Source organism: Cebus imitator, unplaced genomic scaffold, assembly GCF_001604975.1.
Source record: "Cebus imitator isolate Cc_AM_T3 unplaced genomic scaffold, Cebus_imitator-1.0 Scaffold129, whole genome shotgun sequence".
Lineage (NCBI taxonomy): Eukaryota > Metazoa > Chordata > Mammalia > Primates > Cebidae > Cebus > Cebus imitator.
In genome coordinates this window covers 1,130,288-1,143,309 of record NW_016107444.1, presented here as the reverse complement: position 1 = coordinate 1,143,309, position 13,022 = coordinate 1,130,288, and the positions used below count along the sequence as shown (strand labels likewise).

The following is a 13,022-nucleotide window of genomic DNA, read 5'->3' as shown; positions in this document are numbered from 1 at the left end:
GTAGAGACGGGGTTTCACCATGTTGACCAGGATGGTCTCGATCTCTTGACCTCGTGATCCACCCGCCTCGGCCTCCCGAAGTGCTGGGATTACAGGCTTGAGCCACCGTGCCCGGCCCTAAGTGGCCATTTTTAAGTGAACAGCTCAGTAGTGTTAAATGTGTTCACATTGTAGTGAAACAGATCTCGAGAACTTTCGTCTTGCAAATCTGAAATTCTATACCCATCAGGCAACAGCTCCCCTTTTCCTTCTCTCCACAAGCCCTTACTACCCACGATTCTACTTTAAATACCTCATGTAAGTGAAATTACACAATAGTTGTCCTTTTGTGACTGGCTTATTTTACTTAGCATAATGTCCTTAAGATTTGTCCATGTTGTAGCATATAACTGGATTTCCTTTTTTTTTTTTTAAGGCTGAATAATATTTCACTGTATATATGTACCACATTTTCTTCATTCCATTTATCCACTGGCAGACATTTGGGTTACTGCCTCCTCTTGGCTATTGTGAATAGTGCTGCAGTGAATGTGGGTATACAGACATCTCTTCAAGACCTTGCTTTCAGTTCTTTTGGATGTGTATCCAGAAGTGCGATTACTGGATCAAATGGTAGAGAGCTATGATGTTTAATTTTTTGAGGAACCTACGTACTATTTCCATAGCATTTTCACCATTTTACACTCCACCAACAGTGCATAAGAGTTCCAGTTTCTCTACACCAGCACTTACATGGTAGCTGGTCTCAGATACAGAAGGATAAGAGACAACAATTCATTTATATTATATCAAAACAAATAAAACATCAAGCATGAATAAGATCAAAAGAGTCAGAATGTCAGCTGTACAAATATACTACAGAAAGCAAAATCAAAGCAAGAAAAAATGTCCTGTAAAAGACAAAGAACCTATCCTGAAAGAAACATAACTCAAGAAATAGAAGAAATTTTCTTAAAACTGTTCAACTGTATAACCACAAAACTTCTTATTAACATGAATTTAATAAACAAAAATTCAGTAATGAGATGATAAACAACAAAATGAAATAAAAGAGGATATTATAGAACTAAAGAACTAAAAAATAAGGATTAAATTATAGAGTTAATAAATTTTAAAATAGCAAAAGAAGAGAAAAGACACCACTGAAAATCAAATTATTGACATACAGGGATGGTTTGAGATACTCAGTGATCTAGGTAAAAAAGAAAATCATTTAAGAAATTAGAATCTTTGAGGTTGGAGGATCACTTGAGCCCAGCAGGTTGAGGCTGCTGTTAGCCATGTTGTACTACTGCACTCCAGGCTGGGTGACAAAGTGAGACCCTGTCTCAAAAAATGAAAGGAAGAGAGAGAGGAGGGAGGGAAGAAGAAAAGGAGGGAAAGAAAGAAAATAAAGATATTGGAATCTCATAGAAATGAAATACAAAGATGATTAAATATAATTAGTGAATTAACACCTCTGAATTAGAATGTGGAGTTCTAGAAAGAAAGAACAGAGAAATGAAGGGGGAAGAAAACATCAGTGAAATGGTTTTTTAAATTTTCCGAGGATAAAAGAAGCTGGGTTTCTAGACTGAAAGAATGACAGTAAAATGGATGAAAAGAAACATACCAGGGTTATCATTGTGAAATTTTATAACTGGTAACAAAGAGATCTTACAAGCTTCCGGAGAGGAGAGAGGATATCATATACAAAGGAATTAAAACAGTTTTGAACTTCCTAACAGCAACACTGGAAACTATAAACAAACAGTGCCTTTAACATTCCTAATTCTATCTAATCAAACTATCAATCAAATATGAGAGTAGAATGAGAACTTTTTAGACATTTGCTTTCCATGTATCTGTTTTCAGAAAGCTACTAGACAAGGATGCCCATTTTCACTGCTATTACTGAACATAGTACTGGAAGTCCTAACTACAGCAGTCAAACAAGAGAAGGAAATAAAGGGCATCTAAATTGGAAAGGAAGAAGTCAAATTGTCTGTGTTTGCAGATGATATAATCTTATATTTGGAAAAACCTAAAGACTCCACTGAAAAACTATTAGCACTGATAAATACAGTAAAGTTGCAGGATACAAAATCAACATATGAAAATCAGTAGCATTTCTATTTGCCAACAGCAAAGAATTAGCCAGGTATGGTGGCACGTGCCTGTAGTCCCAGCTACTTGGGAGGGTGACGCATGAGAATTGCTTGAACCTGGGAGATGGAGGTTGCGGTGAGCCAAGATGGAGCCACTGCACTCCAGCCTACTAGGCAGCAGAGAGAGCCTCAGTCTCAAAAAAAAAAAAAAAATCTGAAAAAGAAATCAAGAAAGTAATCACATTATAATAGCTACAAATAAAATAAAATACCTTGGGATTGACTTAACCAAAGAAGCAAAAGGTCTCTACAATGAAAATTATAGAATACTGATGCAAGAATTTGAAGAGGACACAAAAAATGGAAAGATATTCCATGTTCATGGATTGAAAGAATCAATATTGTTACAGTGTCCATACTCCTCAAAGCAGTCTACAGATTTTTTTGCAATCCCTATCAAAATACCTATGACATTCTTCACAGAAATAGAAAAAACAATCTTGAAATTTATATGAAATTGGCCAGGTGTGGTGGCTCACACCTGTAATCCCAGCACTTTGGGAGGCCAAGGCGGGTGGTTCATTTGAGGTCAGGAGTTCAAGACCAGCCTGGCCAATGTGGTGAAACCCTATCTCTACTTAAAATATAAAAATTAGCCAGGCATGGTGGTAGGCGCCTGTGATGCCAGCTACTTGGGAGGCTGAGGCAGGAGAATCTCATGACCTCAGGAGTTAGAGGTTGCAGTGAGTCGAGATTGTGCCATTGTAGTCCAGCCTGGGTGATGGAGTGAGACTCCATCTCAAAAAAACAATTATATGGAATTACAAAAGACCCAGAATAGCCAAAGCTATCCTAAGCAAAAATTACAGGAATCACATTCCTGTAATTCTCACATTACAAGAATCACTTCAAATTATACTACAGAGCTATAGTAACAAAAACAGCATGGTCTTGGCATAAACACAGACATATAGGTCAGTGGAACAGAATAGAGAACCAAAGATAAATCCATACATCTTCAGTGAACTCATTGTTAACAAAGGTACCAAGAATATACATTGGGGAAAGGACAGTCTCTTCAATAAATGGTGCTAGGAAAACTGGATATCCATATGCAAAAAAATGAAACTAGACCCCTGTCTCTTGCCATACACAAAAATCAAATCAAAACGGTTAAAAATCTAAATCTAAGACCTCAAACTATGAAGCTGCTACAAGAAAACATTGGGGAAAGTCTCCAGGACATTGATCTGAGCAAAGATTTCTTGAGTAATACCCCACAAGCACAGGTAACCAAAGCAAAAATGGACAAATGGGATCACATCAAGTTAAAAACTTCCACACAACAAAGGAAATAATCAATAAAGTGCAAAGACAACCCACAGAATGAGAGAAAATATTTGCAAACTACCTATGTGACAAGGGATTAATAACCAGAATATTGAAGGAGCTCAAACAACTCTATAGGAAAAAATCTAATAATCTTAATTTTTTAATGTGCAAAAAATCTGAATAGACATTTCTCCAAAGAAATCATATAAATGCCAAGCAGCTATATGAAAAGGTGCTCAACATCACTGATATCAGAGAAATGCAAATAAAAACAATGAGATGTCATCTCACCTTAGTTAAAATGCCTTGTATCCAAAAGTGAGGCAGTAGCAAATGCTGGCAAGGTTGTAGAGAAAGAGGAACTCTCATATATCTCATATACTGTTGATGGGAATGTAAATTATTTTTATTTTTTCTTTCTTTTTTTTTTTTTTTTTAGAAGCAGAATGTCTGAAGTGAGAACAAAGGGAATGTAAATTAATACAGCCACTATGGAGAACAGTTTGGAGGTTCCTCAAAAAACTAAAAATAGGGCTACTATACAATCCAGCAATCGTACTCCTAGGTATATACCCATAAAAAAGGAAATCAGCATATTGAAGAGATATTTGTGTTCCCATGCTTATTGCAGCACTGTTCACAATAGCCAAGATTTGGAAGCAAGCTAAGTGTCCATCAAGAGATGAATGAATAAAGAAAATGTGGTACATACACATAATTGTATACTATTCAGACATAAACAATGAGATTCTGTCATTTGCTAACAACATGGATGGAACTGGAGGTCATGCTAAGTGAAATAAGCCAGGCACAGAAAGACAAACTACATGTTTTCACTTACTTACTTGTGAGAGCTAAAAATCAGTGGAACTCATGGAGATGGAGAGTAGAAGGATGGTTACCAAAGGCTGGGAAGGGTAGGGGGTGTGGGATTGGGAAGAGTGGGGAAAGGTTAATGGGTATAAAAAGTTAGTTAGAAAGAATGAATAAAACCTAATATTTGCTAGTGTAACAGAGTGACCAAGTCAAAAATAATTTAATTGTACATTTTAAAATAACTAAAAGAGTATAATTGGATTGTTTGTGACACAAAGGATAAATGCTTAAGGTAATACCCCCATTTATCCTGATGTGATTATTACATATCGCATCCCTGTATCAAAATATCTCATGTAACCCATCAATACATATACCTAGCATGTACCCACAAAAATTAAAAATTAAATTAAAAAAAGGAAAGCTACTAGAGTTTATGTAACACTGAAACCTTAGCATAAACTAAGAAAGAGGAAGACACAGGATATAAGAAAAAGGGCATTCACTCTCGAACCTGAGAGGCGGAGGTTGCAGTGAGCAGAGATCACATCACTGTACTCCAGCCTGGACAACAAGAGGAGACTGTCTCAAAAAAAAAAAAGAAGAAAGAAAGAAAAAGGACATTCAATTAAGATAAAATGAATCCTCAGGATGATAATTAAGGGAGATTCAAGGATAACACATGTACACCCAGTAAAAATGGCAACCAGATTAGACTGGAATAGGTCAGAAAACTTGGGAATGATTTCTTTAAGATCATATTTCTTCTGATGAAAATGACACAATATTTGATGTGTTTCAACATTTTTTGGGGGGGGTGGGGACACAGCCAATTTGTGTGTGTGTGTGTGTGTGTGTGTGTGTGTGTGTGTGCATGTGTTTCAACATTTTGAGATGATGTGGAGTACTTAGTAGTTAGTTTGGAGTTAAATTATTGGTAAGCACCTAGAAAACTAAGAAATAAGACAATTATTAAAGCAAACCACAAAAATGTGCAGGTGAAAAAATTATTGGTGACTGTGTGGTTCAGCTGTGAACTGGTTTAGGTGGATTCTCACTCTGTCACCCAGGCTGGAGTACAGTGGCATGATCTCGGCTCACTACAACCCCCACCTCCTGGTTTCAAGCGATTCTCCTGCCTCAGCCTCCTGAGTAGCTGAGATTATAGGCATGCGCCACCACACCCAGTTAATTTTTTTGTATTTTCAGAGACGGGGTTTTACCATGTTGGCCAGGCTGGTTTCAAACTCCTGATCTCAAGTGATCTGCCCACCTTAGCCTACCAAAGTGCTGGGATTACAGCCGAGAGCCACCACGCCCAGCCTGTAACTAATACTTAAGTACAAACAATAGTGCAATCACTGATTCAGTGTAACCCAAATTATGATTTAATTACTTTGGAATGGTGAGAGGAGGTTAATATGTTGGAAGCATGACAGGAAAAAAAAGTGAAATTGTCCTCTTCCATAGTTAATAGCTAATACATAGAGCTGAAGTCATAATAACTTAAGCATTGGTTATTGAGCTGACAAAAATAATATAACAATTTTTGCGAAGGTAAAAGGCATAAGGAAGTATGGGTATAGATGATGGAAGCAGGGTTTATGATGAAAATAAGTTAAATTCTGTTTTCCACAATGGAAAATCAGATTATTCCTGAAATGGAAAACCCAAGAAATACCAATATAAGAATGCTGTTGACCAGGCATGGTGGCTTATGCCTGTAATCCCAGCACATTGGGAGGCTGAGGTGGGCAAATCACCTGAGGTCAGGAGATCGAGACCAGCCTGGCTAACGTGGTAAAACCCCGTTTTTACTAAAACACAAAAATTAGCTGGGCGTGGTGGAGCGTGCCTGTAATCCCAGCAACTCGGGAGGCTGAGGCAGGAGAATCACTTGAACCCAGGAGGCAGAGGTTACAGGAAGCCAAGATGGCACCATTGCATTCCAGCATGGGCAACAAGAGCAAAACTCCATCTGAAAAAAAAAAAAGAATGCTATTGCTGGGTGTGGAGGCTCATGCCTGTACTACAGCACTTCGGGAGGCCAAGATGGGCAGATCACGAGGTCAAGAGATCAAGACCATCCTGGCCAACATAGTGAAACCCTGTCTTCACTAAAAATACAAAAATTAGCTGGGCACAGCGGTGGCTGCCTGTAATCCCAGCCACTCGGGAGGCTGGGGCAGGAGAATTACTTGAACCCGAGAAGCAGAAGTTCCAGTGAGCCAAGATCACCATTGCACTCCAGACTGGCAACAGAGTGAGACTCCATCTAAAAAAACAAAAAACAAAAAAACAAAAATTATTTGAGCGTGGTGGCGGAAACTTGTAGTCCCAGCTACTGGGGAGGCTGAGGCAGAAGAATTGCTTAAACTTGGGAGGTGGAGGTTGCAGTGAGCCAGGATCATGCCACTGCACTGCATTCCACCCTGGGTGACAGAGTGAGACTCCATCTCAAAAAAAAATTTTTTTTAAGAGTGTTATTGGTGGAAATAAATACTAAGTGGATCTGGTGAAACAGTTGAAAATGGCCCTTTCTGGGGGACAGAAAATGGGCAAGAGAGGGAATAGATAATTCAGTTTTTTTCATGAAAAGCCTTGAGAAACTACTTGCCTCTTTGTGTGTACATATAACTTCAGTTTTAATTTTTAAAAATAAGAACAAGATATAATACAATAAAATGTTCTGAATCAAGTAAAATCTGCAGATTTTTAAAGTATGGTATGTTCTAAGATAATTTGGACAATTATATTCTAACGTACTTATTAAGCTTTGGGGATAAAGAGAGAATTCTTCAAGTATCCAGAGGCAAAAAGCAAATCTTTTACATGGAAGGAAAAATCAGGCTTACCTCTGAGTTATTCCCAACATTCAATACAAGAGGAACAATGTCCTGTCCACAGATTTTTCACGGAAGGAAAGTGAAACTCAAGAATATTATAAACTGAGTATGCGGATGGGCAGATAACCAGAAATAAAAAAAGAATGTTATAAACAATGAAAATTTCATTCAAATATAAAAGCAATAGGAAAACATTTTCAAGCATGAAAACATTCAAGAATATGACATATGAGCCCTAAGCCCTTTTTTTTTTTTTTTTTTTTTTTTTTTTTTTAATTTTTTTTTGGAGATAGAATCTTGCTGTGTCTCAAGGCTGGAATATAGTGGCATGATTTCAGCTCACTGCAACCTCTGCTTCCTGGGCTCAAGTGATCTTCCTACCCCAGCCTCCTGAGTAGCTATAATTACAGGTGTACACCACCACACTTGGCTAATTTTTTAAAATTTTTTTGTAGAGATGAAGTCTCATTATATTGCCCAGGCTGATCTCAAATCCCTGGACTCAAGAGATCCCAAAGTGTTGGGATTGCAGGAGTGAACCACCATGCCAGGCACGCACCTGTAGTCCCAGCTACTCATGGGAGAATTGCTTGAACCCAGAAGGTGGATGTGGCAGTGAGCCAGCCGAGACCCGCGTGGGCCTCCCAAAGTGCTGGGATTATAGGCGTGAGCCACCATGCCCGCCTGGCTTCTGGTTTCTTTTTAACCTCCCTGCAAACTAGTTTATGGCTCCATACAATGGGATGTTAGTAAATGCCTAAATTGTAATTATATTTGACAGCAAGAGCAAGGCTTGGGCATGATGGAAGCAAAGAAGATGGACATAGTCAGAGGTGAAGTGATAATGAAGAGCAGGTGGATGTGGTTTTTTTCCTTCATAGATGTCAAGCTCAGGGCCTTGAATAAGCACTGGGGTCATTGAGACCAGATCTTTTATCAGTTTCCTGACTAGGTTGCATTTTTAGTTGTTGGGAGATTTTTTCCTTGTTCTTCTAATTTGTAACCCACACCCCAGTGATTCAGGGTCTTTGGTGTGTAGTTATAATAGGGTAGCTGGCTGAATAAATATGCATAAAAATGTTTTCCCATTCCTATGACCCTCTGGGGTGTTGTGCCCCTCCTGCCTCAGTGGGATGCTAGTTAAAAGCTAATTCGATTCAGATTTTCTAGCACTTTTTGATTATGAGAATACAGTACTTCTTCTTATCTTTTATCTTTTTTAAAAAGCTGAATTTCGAAAGATGGAGGCTAGTTTCTACTGGGCAAACACCAGTTATCTTGGATAAAGCCTTCATGTATACAGGAGAATCAGAAACTTCTTGTAAAGTTTTTTTAACTTTTGTAAATTGGGTTCAGTGTATACTGCTCAGGAGATGGGTGCGCCAAAATCTCACAGATTACCAATAAAGAACTCATGTAACCAGATACCACCTGTTCCCCCAAAACCTATGAAAATAAAATTTAAAAAAAAGAGAGAGAGAGAAAGAGAAGGACAGTGATAGAATGTACATTCCATCAGTTTTCTCTCTTTCTGAGAGAGAGGTTGCATGTGGTGGCTTGCACCTGTAATCCCAGCACTTTGGGAGGCTGAGGTGAGAGGATTGCTTGAACCCAGAAGTTTGAGGCCAGCCTGGGTAACATAGCAAGACCGCATTTCTCTTTTTAAAAAGGTTAGGGGGGAAGCATTACTTGTGGGAGGTGGGGGAAATAAAATGTTTTCTTGATTTCAAAGACACCTGCTAGAATATGGTCAAGTACACAGAAAGTCTCCCTAGCAAGGTACGTATTTGGTCATCAGTCAGTACTAGTAACTTTACTCCAAAGGGCCCAGATTCTTACTACCTCATTGGATTTAAACAAAGCACAACACCTTTCCTCCATGTCTGATTGATGTATTTCTGACTTGGAGAGGCATTACATGTATTCGGAAAGAATGTTACTGGTAGAGAGAGCTTGTAACTGAAAATTCAGGTACAGAGAATTTGCAGTCTAGTCTCGAGACAAACCAACTGTATAACCTTGAGCAAATAACTTTATTTCTCTAAGCCTCAGTTTCCCCAGCTGAAATTGGCTTAGTTGGTCTTTAAAGAACCCCCTGCTCCAGCTCTAAAATTTCTGCTTTATTTCTGACAGACATGTGTTTTTAATAGTTCATAAGCAAAAGATATTCGTGCCAAATATTTAATAAGAAAATCATGTTGCTTTTCCCCAATGTTACATTGTTTTCTTTTGAATAGTTGTCAAGCTTTTTTACTGGAAGAGTAATGAAAATATTAAAACAAGCTCCTAAAGAATATCTTTAAAATGGAATAAAATGTTCACAAGGTCATCTTGGAAGGTTTAGACATTTATATCTGGGAGTCAAGAACTTCAGTCAAGACCTCAAAGATCCTGGCCAGATCTGTATTTCTGGGACTACAGATGATGAGAAATGGTTTAAACCCTTGATTATTTTCACAATGGTGTGGAAGTCTTGAAATACTATTCATGTAAACTAGTATCTCACTGCTGCTAACCAGCCCTAATTCCCAAAATGCCTCTCTAATTTTCAGTTTGGGGTGGGCGTGAGTCCAGAAGGGCAGAAGGACTTATGGAAGTTAGGATCACAAACCTTTTCCAAGGTATCTTGTCCAGTGTATTCTTACTCTTCTGTACTTTTAATTTACTTCTATAAAATGATACAGCTATAAGAGAACCCATGTCAATAACATTAAGTCTTTTCTTTGGAACTGGCTATATAGACTTCAGAGAGAAATCTTCCAATCTCCTGCCTGGGCGGGTAAAAGCTGTGCTGCCAATTCCTGATCATTTTAGGGCTCCTGAGATACAAATCAAGTTGCTTCTTAGCTTTCCTTATAGCTGGTTTAGGATTCAGCTTTCTTGAATATGCTGTCTGTTACCACTATCATCCTTTTGTTTTCCAGCTTCCAAAATTTTGTTGTCATCTCTTCTTGCTCTTCTTGTGGTCTTTGTTCTTGTAGATTTGTTTCTAAAAAAAAAAAAAAAAAATTCTTGCCAACACTTTAATGAGTTTTCAGAAGGAGGATGGGTTAACGTTTATGTTAACCCATCTTTACCCAGAGTCCTGTTCCCTTCATTTCAGTGTGCCATCTTTATCCAGAGTCCTGTTCCCTTCATTTCAGTCTGCCATCTTTATCCAGAGTCCTGTTCCCTTCATTTCAGTCTGCCATCTTTACCCAGAGTCCTGTTCCCTTCATTTCAATCTCATATCTTTCTAGACCCTTACTATTACGACTCCTACCCTCTCTCTTTTCTCTCCCCCCACCCTTTCTCCCGCACATTTCCTTCTTCATCCAGTCTAGATCCTGCGCCGTCAGGCATTTCTCTCCATGTCCAAAGTCTTCGGGAGAAATATTATGCATGGTTTCAAATTGGCAACACTATAAATTCATGGCTCCTATCTTAGCTGAACCCTGAGAATTACTCTGTATTCTTATATTTGTCCTGGGCCAGCTTTCCAGTCCTCTCAGATACTGTTCTCTACTATCACCACTCCTGCCAAAACATGACCCTGCTGATTTCCCCAGCTACTCCTATCCATGACTTTGTCTTTATTCAGACCCACCTTCAATTCCTTCCCTCCATCATTAGAAGAAGTTTGTGACCAGTCCCTTAACTTGCCTTTTACTCCTTTTTCTCTGCCACTCCTGTAACCTTTCTCCATTAGTTTTTTCAACTCTTCAGAATTTTCAACTTTGCTTTCTACTATCTCTTTACCCCAAACCTATAAATACATTGCTTATAGAATAAAGCACAAATTCCTAAAGCCCTCAGTTATCTAACCATGCTTACGCTTCCAGCCTTATATCTCATCGTTCTCTAACACAATCACATTCTCAACATTCTATCAGTAGCTATGGAGAGTTGCGTATGATTCTCTTAGCTTCTGCATTCCTTGTAATGCCTTTGTCCTCTTACTTTCACAATTCCTGGTACTCCTTCAGCCAAAGTTACTCTTCTCTCCCTGGCTAAGTACCCATTTTTCTTTCAAGACAGCTCAAATATCATTTTTCTGTGAAGTCTTTTTTAATCTTTCCTGTCATAGGCAGAACTGTGCTTCCTTTGTGCTCCCCTATATATTGAAGAGAGTTCTGTGGTAACATCTATAACCCTGTATTGCTCTGGATTATAAGTTACATGAGGATAGTGGTTATATTTTGTCTTTGTAGACCTAAGGTCTAATACATGGCCTGGCATATAGTAGGATCCCAATAAATTTGTTGGAAGAGGACATTAATGGAGCCAAAATATCATCTTGTGTTTGAATATGCTCTGGCAACAGAGTCATCCTGGGTAGAGCTGACACCTCTTAATCTTGTGTATTGGAGAAGGGGCTGGAACAGCATTATTTGCACCACATTCTTCTGATCAAAGCAGTCACAAGCCCAGCCCAGATTCATGAGATGGCAAAATAGACTCTACCTCATGATGGGAAGAGCCATAAAGTCACTTTACAAAAGGATGTGGTTACAGAGAGGGGAATAATTATGGCCATTTTTAAAACAATCTACTGTAGTCCCAACTACCAAAGCATTCTAAGCAGGGAATGACACGATCAAATTTGCCTTCAAAAGGTAACTCTGGATGTAATATGGAGAAGAGATTGGAGTTGGGTAAGAGAGGATGCAGAGAGACCAGGTAAGGGAAGGTATTGTAGTAATCCAGGTAAGAAGTGATGGTAATTTGGCCTAAGGTATTGACAGTGGAGTTGGAGAAAAGTAGATAAATTAGAGAAGGATTTAGCAGGTAAAATCTGAGGACTTCGTGTTTGAACCTTGGGGTTGAGAGGTGGAGTGGTGTCAAAAATGACTCCGATTTCAGGTTTGAGCAACAGAATAATGAGATAGGGAGCCCTAGGTTTGTGGCAGGGAGATCCAAAGTTCACTTGGGGATCCAGGTAAAGGTGTCAAGAGGAAGTCATGTATAGACTTGGTGCTAAGAGGGTAGGACTATGCTTCAGATATAAATTTGTAAGCATTAATATATAGATGTCAACTTAGCGTCTTGCATATACCTGGTACTCAGGAGAAAGTTATTTACCCAGCTATTGAACTTCAAGGATGGGGAATGTCTGAGCAAGGTTTGGTTTTTTTGTTTTTTTGAGACAGTCTCACTCTGTCACCAGGCTGGAGTGCAGTGGCACCATCGTGGCTCACTGCAACCTCTGCCTCTGGGTTCAAGAAATTTTCCTGCCTCGGCCTCCTGAGTAGCTGGGACTACAGGCACATGCCACCATGCCCAGCTAATTTTTGTATTTTTATTGATTGATTGATTGAGACGGAGTCTCACTCTGTCATCCAGGCTGGAGTATGGTGGCACAATCTCGGCTCCCTGCAACCTCTGCCTCCCAGGTTCAAGCGATTCTCCTGCCTCAGCCTCTTGAGTAGCTAGGATTACAGGCACACATCACCATGCCCAGCTAATTTTTGTATTTTTAGTAGAGACAGGGTTTCACCATGTTGGCCAGGATGGTCTCCATCTCTTGACTTCATGATCTGCCTGCCTCAGCCTTCCAAAGTACTGGGATTACAGGCATGAGCCAGCCACTGTGCCCGGCCGCAAGGTTGTTTTTTGTTTGTTTTGTTTTTTGTTTTTGAGACGGAGTTTCGCTCTTGTGAAAACAACCTTGCCGGGTGCAGTGGCTCACGCCTGTAATCCCAGCACTTTGGGAGGCCGAGTGGGGTAGATCACCTGAGGTCAGGAGTTCAAGACCAGCCTGACCAACATGGTGAACCCCCATCTCTACTAAATACAAAAAATTAGCCAGGTATGGTGGTGCATGACTGTAATCCCAGCCACTTGGAAGGCTGAGGCAGGAGAATCGCTTGAACCTGGGAGGCTGAGGTTGCAGTGAGCCTAGATTGTGCCATTGTACTCCAGGCTGGGCAACAAGAGTGAAACTCCGTCTCAAAAAAAAATC

General features: G+C 39.4%; 1 protein-coding gene across 2 annotated transcripts in view; it reads left to right on the top strand.

Annotated features, from left to right (window-relative positions):
• The window catches only part of EIF2B3 (eukaryotic translation initiation factor 2B subunit gamma), a 114,421-nt gene that overhangs the window by 41,455 nt on the left and 59,944 nt on the right, over positions 1–13,022 (top strand). The window lies entirely within an intron of this gene.